This window comes from Pan troglodytes, chromosome 1 (assembly GCF_028858775.2).
Source record: "Pan troglodytes isolate AG18354 chromosome 1, NHGRI_mPanTro3-v2.0_pri, whole genome shotgun sequence".
NCBI classification, from domain to species: domain Eukaryota; kingdom Metazoa; phylum Chordata; class Mammalia; order Primates; family Hominidae; genus Pan; species Pan troglodytes.
Genome location: NC_072398.2, coordinates 164,528,583 through 164,539,828, shown reverse-complemented (window position 1 = coordinate 164,539,828; position 11,246 = coordinate 164,528,583). Strand labels below are relative to the sequence as shown.

The 11,246-nt window shown below is 38.2% G+C and overlaps 1 long non-coding RNA gene across 1 annotated transcript in view; it reads right to left on the bottom strand.

Annotated features, from left to right (window-relative positions):
* Positions 1 to 1,027: 1,027 nt before the first annotated feature.
* The window catches only part of LOC134807761 (uncharacterized), a 28,677-nt gene continuing 18,458 nt past the window's right edge, over positions 1,028 to 11,246 (bottom strand). The window contains exon 3 of the long non-coding RNA XR_010149019.1: positions 1,028 to 4,091. This is a non-coding gene — a long non-coding RNA (uncharacterized LOC134807761). The remainder of the gene's footprint in view (positions 4,092 to 11,246) is intronic.

Genomic DNA, 11,246 nt, shown 5'->3' with positions numbered 1-11,246 from the left:
AGAAACAACAGTGGAATAATTTCCTAAAAGAAACGTCTCAGATGCTAGATGCGAAAGAAGAGGCGAATGCCAAACTGTGGAGTGAAAGCACGAGGATTGGAAAAGGAGTGCAAAAGGAGTGTGAGAGTTAAACCCTGGAATTAATGAACAACTCTGAACTTATTCAAGAAGTAATGGATGGTTATATCAACTGGAAATATTTCATTCAATAATAAAATGTTGTCATAAACAAAATTTTAAAGTAGAACATTAAGAATGGTAGAGTTTTTGTTTTGTTTTGTTTTGTTTTGTTTTTTTGAGACGCAGTCTCGCTCTGTCGCCCAGGAGTGCAGTGGCGCGGTCTCAGCTCACTGCAAGCTCTGCCTCCCGATTCACGCCATTCTCCTGCCTCAGCCTCCTGAGTAGCTGGGACTACAGGCACCCGCCACCACGCCCGGCTAATTTTTTGTATATTTAGTAGAGAAGGGGTTTCACCGTATTAGCCAGAATGGTCTCGATGTTTTGACCTTGTGATCCGCCCACCTCGGCCTCCCAAAGTGCTGGGATTACAGGCGTGAGCCACCGCGCCCGGCCAAAAATGGTTGAGTTCTTAATTTAGGATTCTTTGCCATTAGCCCACAGATGTCTGTGACATATTTGGCGCCCTCACCTTCAATCACTGGGGGGATTCTGAGCCTTCCCTATTATTGAATGGTGAGTATCATATGTTCCAGAATTAACCAGGAGACACAAGCTGTACATGCTCATGCGCGTATCTTTCCCAACTTAGGTGCTTTGCTTCAGTGAATAAGCCAACTGGAGCGGTGGCCAATGGTGGGTGCTCCTGGCACCCCCTTCGACTACATCAGCACCAAGACATGCTTTTGTTTGTTGTGCCTTTAAAAATCTTGCTTTCATATGAATTTCTTACATTTGTTAGTTTTAAAAATATACTTAAATTAAAAATCATACATTTCAGACTCTATTTTTTAATTTTTTTATTTGTATAAATTTAAGGCATATAAGTGCAGTTTTGTTACATTGATATATTGTGCAGTGGCGAAGTCTGGGCTTTTAGTGTATGCATCACCTGAGTAACGTACATTTTACCCATTAATTTCTAATCCCTTACCCTCTTACCACCGTTTCACCCTTCTGATTGTCTAATGTCTATTATTCCACACTCTATGTCAATGTGTACACATTATTTAGCTCCCGCTTATAAGTAAGAATGTGCAGTATTTGACTTTCTGTTTCTGAGCGGTTATACTTAAAATAATGGCCTCAAGTACCATCCATGTTGCTGCAAAAGAACATGATTTCATTCTTTTTTATGGCTCAACAGTATTCTATTGTGTGTGTGTATATGTGTGTATGTGTGTGTATGCGTAAATACATTTTCTTTATCCAGTCATCCACTGATGGACATTTTAGATTGATTTCATATCATTGCTATTGTGAATGATGCTGCAATAGACATAGAAGTACAGCTATTTTTTAATATAATGATTTCTTCTCCTTTGAGTAGATACCCAGCAAGATTGCTGAATTGTACATTAATTCTATTTTTAGTTCCCTGGAGACTCTATTTTTTCTATTTTCCAGTCTTCACCAGTTTTCCCAGTAATCCCATTGTCTGCTCCAGGATCCAATTCAAGACGCCATATTGTACGTAGTTTTCATGGCTGTATATTCTCCTCCAGTCTATGACAAGAAGTTTTAATAAACAAATGTTTTGATATCTAACAATTCTTTTAATCTATGTAAATTGAAAACAAGAGAAGAAAAAGTCCAAAAGTTATATATGGCTACGACATATGTTAAGGATGACTGAGACACAATACAGTGCCTTAAACTGCGCTAACAAATTTATTTAAATAAGATAAAATTCAACAATTTTAATGTACAGTCCTATAAATTTTGACAAACACATACATCTGTGCAGCTGTATGTTATAATCAAGACACAGAATAGTTCCATCACCCACAAAAAATCTTTTATCTATAGTCAATCAGTGCCCTAAAACATCCAGCCAAACACTCCCCTAAAACACTCAGCCGTGGCAACAACTTTATTGGCATGACGTTGCTCATATATCCCCTTGTTATCTTTTAATTACTGTGGACTATGTAGTGATTTCACTGCTCTCATTCCCAGTATTGATTATTTTTGGCTTCCCTCTCTGATCAGCATAACTAGAGATTCATCAGTGTTATTGATCTCAAAGAGCAAGCTTTTGATTTCATCGATTTTCTCTGTTGTTACTCTGTTTTCTATTCCACTGATTTTTGCACAGATCTTTATGATTTCTTGCTTTCTGCTTTGGGTTTAATATGTTCTTCTCTTTCTAGTTCCTTAAGATGAAAACCCATATTACTGATAAGAGGTCTTTCTTCTTGTCTTATATAAGCATTTAATGCTATAACTTTCCCTTCATTACTGCTTTAGATGCATTACACAAATTTTAATTTATTGTGTTTTTATTATCATTCATTTTTAAACATTTTCTCATTCCCATTATGCCTTACTCATTGAGTCATAGATTACATAGAACTGCATTGTTTAATTTCCATTTTCCCCATAATTTTCCAGGTATTTTTCTGTTGATTTCTAGATCAATTTCAGTACGATCAGAGAATATGGTTTGTATGATTTCAATTCTTTTAAATTTGCTAAAGTTTGTTTTATGAGTAAGAAAATGGCAATCTTGGTGTACTTCCATTTGCACTTGAAAATAATGTGTATTGTGCTATTGTTCTATTGTGGGATAGAATGTTCTACTAATGCCAAGTAGGTTAAGTTTGTTGACAATGTTACTCACATGTTCTCTAAAGTTATTGATATTTAAAACTTATCTGTTCTATTAATTACTGAGAGAATATTAACATTTCCAACTATAATTATGGATTTGTCAATTTCCCTTTTAATTCCATTAGTTTTTGCTTAATGTATTTTGCAGCTCCATTGTTAGGTTCATACGCATTTATGATTGCCATGTCTTCTTTATCATTATGTCATATTCCTCATGATTCCTGATAACATTTGTTCTGAAGTCTACTTTGATATTTAGTCCCTTCAGCTTTCTTTTGATCAGTGTTTTTATAATCCATCTTTTTCTATTCTTTTAATTTTAACCTGTATTTAAAATGAGTTTCTTAAAGACTATATAGAGTTGATGAGTTGCTTGTTTATTAAACCTGATAATCTGTGTCTTTTGTTATGTTTAGACAATTTGTTTATTATTGATATATTCTTATTAAAACCTACCATTTTGTTAGTTGTTTTAAATTTTTCTGTCCATCCTTTGCTCCTCTTTTTCTGCTTGCTTTGGATTGGTTATCTTTTTACATTCAATCTTATCTACACTTTTGGCCTATTATTCATATATCTTTTAGAAATATTTTTAGTAGCTGTTTCAAGCTTTATAATGTGCATCATTAATAAAGCACGGTCTTAGGCTGGGCACAGTGGCTCATGCCTGTAATCCCAGCACTTTGGGAGGCTGAGGCAAGTGGATCATCTGAGGTCAGGAGTTTGAGACCAGCCTGGCCAATGTGGTGGAACCCCGTCTCTATTAAAAATACAAAAATTAGCTAGGCATGATGGCGAGTGCCTATAGTCCCAGCTACTCAGGAGGCTGAGGCACAAGAATTGCTTGAACCTGGGAAGTGGAGGTTGCAGTGAGCTGAGATTGCACCACTGCACTCCAGCCTAGACAACAGAATGAGACCCTATCTCAATAATAAAAATAAAAATAAAGCACAGTCTTACTAAAACAATATCACACTACTTCAAAGGCTTTAAAAACCTTATAGCACATGCTTCCAATTTCTCCCTCCCATAACTAGTGATGCTATTGCTGTCACACATTTTAATTTTGCATATGCCAAAATACATCACTCTTATTTTTGCTTTAGAAAACCAATAATCTTTTAGAGTAACTAAAAAGAAAAAACTTTTATACTTATCTTTATTTTCATCACTTCCAGAAATCTTCATTCTTTGTATACATCAAAATTTCTCTCTCGTAAAATTCCTTCTGCCTGAAGAGCTGTCTTTACACATCTTGTAGTGCAGGTCTGCTGATAATCAAAGATCTTGGCTTTTGCTGTCTAAAAGAGTATTTATTTCTCCTTCAGTTTAAACTGTATTTTCACTGGGTATAGAATTCTAGGTTTACAGACTTTTTGTTTGTTTAAGTGCTCCAATGATATCACTTTATTGTCTGTACACTTGCATAGATTATGACAAGAAGTCTGTTGCAACTTTTTTCTTTTCTTTGTTTCTCAGTGTATGTGTCATTTTCTCTATAACTTTATTTCAGCAGTGTGCTGTATCTTGCGGTGTGTGTGTGTGTGTGTAGTGTTTAATATTTTTGTGCTTGGGGTTCTCTCAAATTTTTGGATCTCTTGTTTGCCATATTTCATTATTTTGGGAAAAATATTGGCTGTTATCTCTTAAAGTACTTTTTCTGTTTAATTTTCTATCTTCTTCCAGGGTTCTAATTACATGTATATTAGACCACTTGATAGTATTCCAGAGTTCCTGTATTCTCTGTCTCTTTTCCTTTTTCACTCTTTTTTTCTCTTCGTGTTTTACTTTGGGTGATTTCTTCAAGTTCAGTGATTCTTTCCTCAGCTGTATTGATTCTTCTGATAATTTCATTAAAGTAATTTTTCATTTCTGTTGCAATGATTTTTACTTTAAGCTTTTCTATTTGTCTTTCTCTTTATTTTCGATTCTCTAGACAGACATTTCCCATCTATTCATACATGTTATCCCTATTCTCTCCTAGAGTGTTTAATAAATTAATCATAGTTAATTTAAATTCCTGCCTAATAGTTCCAATATCTGGGTAGGGTCTGAGTTAGATTGTTGATTGCTTCATCTCTTGACAGTGGTTGTTACATCTTTTTATTGCATGCTGGATAAAGTATACAGGACAGCAGACATTAAGATAAATAGTATTTATGCCTAGAAATAGGAATACTTATTCTTCTATTGGTCATCAGTGTTGGAGTTTGAGTCAATATGGTCAGAAATTCAGCTGGGTTTCAGTTGTATTGTTGCTTCAGTGCCCTGCCAGTTTCATTCCTCTGGCATTACCTTATGCTTAAGATGGAGACTGGTTTACCTGATAATTTTACTCAATGTGCCTGGTCTACCCTCAGTTTTAGGCCTTCTCTGAGTATCTGCATATCAAATAAGTTGTCTCTTCAATTTTCTGGCCTTTTACCCAACAGTAGGCTGCTATCACTTGTTACTTGGTGCTTGCTAGTATGGTAATGGGGAGTGAGAGATGTTTTCTGTTGCTGCACTTCAACCAAATTCCTAAGCAGACCCTGTGGGAAGTTCTGCTGCCCTTCCACCAACAACTTAAGGCTTTTGTTCCTTAGGGGAGAAGGGACTTGGCAGGATTTTGTGCTTTTCCCATAGCAGAGGCAGTTCCCCTTGTCCAGGCTCATATTAGTTAAGATTTGTCATGTTTCTGGAATCTTCTGTTGTGGAACAGAGTCAACATTCTTTTTTTAACTTTTATTTTAAGTTCAGAGGTACAAGTGCAGGTTTGTTATAGTACATAGGTAAATGTGTGTCATAGGAGTTTGTTTTAAATATTATTTAATCATGCAAGTATAAAGCCTAGTACCCATTAGTTATTTTTTCTGATCCTCTCCCTCCTCCCCCCTCTACCCTCTAAATGGCCCCAGTGTGTGTTGTTCCCCTCTATGTGTCCATGTGTTCTCATCATTTAGCTCCCACTTATAAGTTAGAATGTGCGGTATTTGATTTTCTGTTCCTGTGTTAGTTTGCTAAGGATAATGGCCTCCAGCTCCATCCATGTTCCCACAAAAGATATGCTCTCATTCTTTTTTATGGCTGTATAGTATTCCATGGTGTATGATATGGTTTGGCTCTGTGAGCCCACCCAAATCTCATCTCAAATTGTATTCTCCATGTGTCAGGGGAGGGACCTGGTGGGAGGTGATTGGATCATGGGGGTGGATTTTCCCCATGAGAACCATGCTGTTCTCATGATAGTTCTCACAAGATCTGATGGTTTAAAAGTATGGCACTCCCACCCTCACTCTCTCCTCTGCTGCCACCTTGTAAGATGTGCCTTGCTTCCCCTTCACTTTCCACCATGATTGTAAGTTTCCTGAGGCCTCCCTAGCCATGCATAACTGTGAGTCAATTAAACCTCTTTCCTTCGTAAATTACCCAGTCTCAGGTAGTTCTTTATAGCAACGTGAAAAAAGACAAATACAGAAAATTGGTATTGAGAAAGTGGGGCACTGCTATAAAGATACCTGAAAATGTGGAAACAACTTTGCAGCTCGGTAACGGACAGAGGTTGGAACAGTCTGGAGGGCTCAGAAGAAGACAGGAAGATGTGGGAAAGTTTGGAACTTCCTAGAGACTTGTTGAATGGACTTAATCAAAATGATGATAGTGATATGGACAATGAAGTCCAGGCTGAGCTTTTCTTAGATGGAGATGAGGAACTTATTGGAAACTGGAGTAAAGGTCACTCTTGCTATGCTTTAGCAAAGAGACTGGTGGTATTTTGCCTGTGCCTTAGAGATCTGTAGAACTTTGAACTTGACAGAGATGATTTAGGGTAGCTGGTGGAAGAAATTTCTAAGCAGCCAAGCATTCAAGATGTGGCCTGGCTTTTTCTGAAAATGTAGTCATCTGTGTTCACAAAGAAATGGTCTGAAATTGGAATCTATGTTTAAAAGGACAGCAGAACATAAAAGTTTGGAAAATTTGCAGCCTGACCATGTGGTAGAAAAGAAAACCCCTTTTTCTGGGAGAAATTGAAACCCCATTGACTGCAGAAATTTGCGTGCATAAATAAAGAGAAACAGAATGCTAATAGCCAAGACAATGGTGGTGTCTTGCCCTGACATGTCTCCAGGGCATTTCAGAGATCTTCATGGCAGCCCCTCCCATCACAGGCCTGCAAGCCTAGGATGAAAAAATGGTTTCCTAGGCAGGGCCCAGGGCCCCACTGGTCTGTTCAGCCTTGGGACATAGCACCCTGCAACCGAGCCACTCCATCTCCAGTAATGGCTTTAAAAGGGGTCAAGGTACAGCTCAGGCCATGGCTTCAAAGGATGCAAGCCCCAAGCCTCAGTGGCTTGAGGTATTAGACCTATGGGTGTGCAGAAGACAAGAGCTGAGATTTGGGAACCTCCTCCTAGATTTCAGAGGATCTATGGAAATGACTGTGTATATGTGCATATTTTCTTTATCCAGTCTATTGTTGATGGGTATTTAGGTTGATTCCATATCTTTACTATCCTGAATAGTGTTGCAATGAACATAAGTGTGCATGTGTCTTTACAATAGAATGATTTATATTCTTTAAGGTATACACCCAGGAATGAGATTGCTGGGTTGAATGGTATTTCTGTCTTTTGGTTTTTGAGGAGTTGCCACACTGTCTTCCACAATGGCTGAACTAATGTACACTCCCACCAATAGTGTATAAGCATTCCTTTTTCTTTACAACCTCGCCAGCATCTGTTATTTTTTGACTTTTTAATAATAGCTATATTAGTTTGTTCTCACACTGCTCTGAAGAACTTCCTGAGACTGGGTAATTTATGAAGAAAAGAGGTTTAATTGACTCACAGTTCCATAGGCTTAATAGAAAGCATGACTGGGAGGCCTCAGGAAACTTACAATCATGGTGGAAGGTGAAGGGAGAGTAAGCACCTTCTTCACATGGTGGCAGGAGAGAGAGAGCAAAGGAAGAAGTGCCACACTCTTTTAAACCATCAGATCTCATGAGAACTCAATTACCATTGTGAGAACAGCAAAGATAACCTGCCTCCATGATCTAATCACCTCCCAACAGGCCCCTCCTCCAATCTGACATAAGATTTGGGCAGGGACACAAATCCAAACCATATCAATAGCCGTTCTGATTGGTGTTAGATGGTAACACCAGAAAAGTGTCTGTTCATGTGCTTTGCCCACTTTTTAACGGGGTGGTTTGTTTTTTTCTTGTAAATTTGTTTAAGTTCCTTATAGATGCTGGATATCAGAGCTTTGTAGGATGCAGAGTTTGCAAAATTTTTCTCCCATTCTATAGATAGTCTGTTTACTCTGTTCATAGTTTCTTTTCAACTCTGTTTACTCTAGTCACTGTTTTATCTCCAGCACCTGGAACAGTGCCTGACACATAAGGGTCACCCAATAAATATTTATCCTATGAATAAATGAATGTATAAGAAAGTCCCTCTATTTTTCTAGGTATAACAAATTTCATCTCAGGCTGATAAACAGGTAGTATAAATTACATTTCTTAAGTGAGATTCATGTTGTTTTGCAAACTGCATGTTGAATCCATTATTCATTTTGGATATATCTCTTCTAAAAAGAAGCAAATAAGGACAATTAAATTTAGAAAATTGGTTTTGGAGTAAAACATAAGAAGCATAAGGAGAGATCAATCACCCAACAGGTATATCTGAATGCCTTCCATTTGTCTAGCTCTATGATACGCACTATGGGGAGCAGGCACACAAAAGTACTGGAATGAGTCTCAGCAAATAGCTACAAGAGAGTTAGGCAGAAGTTGATAGAGAAAAAATCAAAAGAAAAATAAACGCTAGATCTGCACATTACCCGTGCCTCATTGAAAACATTTTTTAAAGATTTAGACAAAGAAGAAGTTAAAGTAGCTGAGACCCATGATAAGAGGGTCCAACCCACAAGGATTTATTGATCATTTTGGTTGACCTAAGAATGTCCAAGCAACATTCATCTACAAGCCTTAATTACTGTTTCATTTTTTTATTTTCTGGTTACCCTACCTCTTGGAATATAAAATATTCTCTAACAATAAGTTCTTTCTAAATTGTTTTTTATGGTGAAAAAAAAAAGCTGGGAAAAAGTCACTTTCTATGCTGCCACCTTACCCTATTGTCATGGTCAGACTATGTTGCCTTGGTAACATCACCAGATAAAATGTGCTGCTTTATCCACCTGTGATGTCATAGCAGATGGCATTATCTTGGCAGCAGAATAAAATAGCCTCTCTCTGAACTTGCTATTTGGACTGTCTCAGAAACTTCATTCATGGAAGAATATCACACAATGTCTATTTCAAATGTGGTACCATTTCAGGCCCTAAATTTCTCCAGAGCACATCTCTCTCCCTTCATGCCAATCAACACAGGACTGGAATATAGCCAGTTGGGAGGAACAGGGGTCCCTGGGTTCCTGTAGTTGATATATTTGTTGCTTACACAGTATCCATTCTCTCTATACTTCCTTCTTTCTAATTCTGTTTAGAGATTCAGCCCTCTTGCAGTCATATTTGTGACTCAGAAAAACTGAAGGCATATGCACTCTGGAAACAGATCATAACAAAGCCAATCACGGAAACCTCATCCGCTTATGAGTGATTTGTTCAGACACCCAGTTTTAAGCTAGTCAGTGCACAGGCATTTCCCTGGTGACTGTACTGGTCCAGAGTTTAGCACATGACCAGTTTGGCTCAATCAGATTGCAAAGAACTTCCATTCCATGGTTAGAGGAAAGAATCTCTTTCACCAGGTCAACAAGAACAAGGAATAATCTTGCCACAGTTACAGTAACCAGCCATGTTGAAAGCATGAAGGATGCCAGCCTGAGGCCAAAGCTGGCACCTGGTGGCAGGACAGAGCAGAGAAAATGGCAGAGGAATGGAATCAGAGCTCTTGATTGTGCCTTGCTTGTAGACTGCTCCACCACTGGACTTCCTGATATGTGATAAAATGAATTCTGTTATTGTTTAACATAGTTTAGACTCAAGGTTTCCTGTTTCTTATAACCGAGAACATCTTTACTGATATGGTTCAAGTACCCAATAACAAACATGGATCTTGGACAAATCGCTTCATGTCTTCATATCTCAGCTCTCATATTGAACAATGAAGGGATTTGATTGAAAACCTCTAAATTGTCCTTCTGGTATTCTAAACTTCCAAGTCTAAAATGCAAAGCATAGTTCTAGGCACCGTGAAGTTTTTAAAAGTGTAAGAACCCAAGTGACCAGTTCAGGCCCAAAGCTTGGGAGAAAAGGCATTATAAAGCATATCCCATTTTATGAACAATGGACCTCTAGAAGTTTACATGAAAAGCTTAGTGAGAAGTGCCAAAATGATCTAATCTCTAGTCAATATAAGAAGAATCAAGATGGGAGAAAGGTAGAGGGGAATCTTTTGGAAAGTACAGAGTTCACAAAGAGGCTATTTTCTTCTTCACTATCACCTGTGCAGGAGGGGTGGCTGATTGCTTCCCTTCCTCCTAACAAGTGGGGCTCCAGTAGAAACTCTTACAAAGATTGGGCATGCCTGCAACAAGGGGAAACTTGAATTGGTTCCCTGCTCAGAAATATTCTTGGCTAGTGGCTTATTAATCTGCCCCTTTACCATGCCAAACAGGAGGGAGAGAGAACTATAAAATAGCAGTACTGAAAAAAAGAGGTAGAGTCTTGGGTATACTTGAGATTCCTGTGGATGGCACCAAGAAAGGTATTTGGGCTTAACCTGAGGCATCTGCTGAATCAGGGAGCCCAAGCAGGAGGGAGCAACTTTTTGGGGACCTAGGGGATGGTTAAATTGAATACAAGCCAGATTTCCCAAACCATAGTATTGTGCAGAGGAGAGATGTCCTATAGCCTAGAGAGAGGATTTGAATGTCTGCTGTACCTAACACTAGGTATGTTCTATTGCAGATGCACAGTAAATATTTACAAAAGGAAGCTAGGAAGGAAATAAGTTAGCTGGTTAGTTCTTTCTCTATAGTACTTTGCATGGTCCCTGTGTGATTCTTTTAGAAAGATGAAGATAATAAATGCACTATGCCTAGGCTCCTACTACTCCTCTTCACCACACTGTAGCTTCTAAACACATTCTTTCTCCTCCCTCCTCATGCCTTTCTACTCCTTTATGCACACCTGGAACTCCTGATGTATCAAACCCGCTTGCTGCACCAGCAGTACAACATGTCCTCTCACACGCACACCAGGGCCTGAGCCCTAAATGCTGAGCCCCTGGTATGTCTGGAAAATCCCTCCTCCTCTATCGAAATGAGATCTTGAAGTATTCCCTAACCTTCCCATATAAGATTTCCAGGACACCCAGTGCATCTCTTTTCATTATTTGTTATTTACTCCCTGACTCATGTTTAGCTGAAGTCTCATATAATCCAAATTTGCTACTTTTCTTACCTTGAATTAGCACAATTTACTATTTTCTGTATTAGTTTCC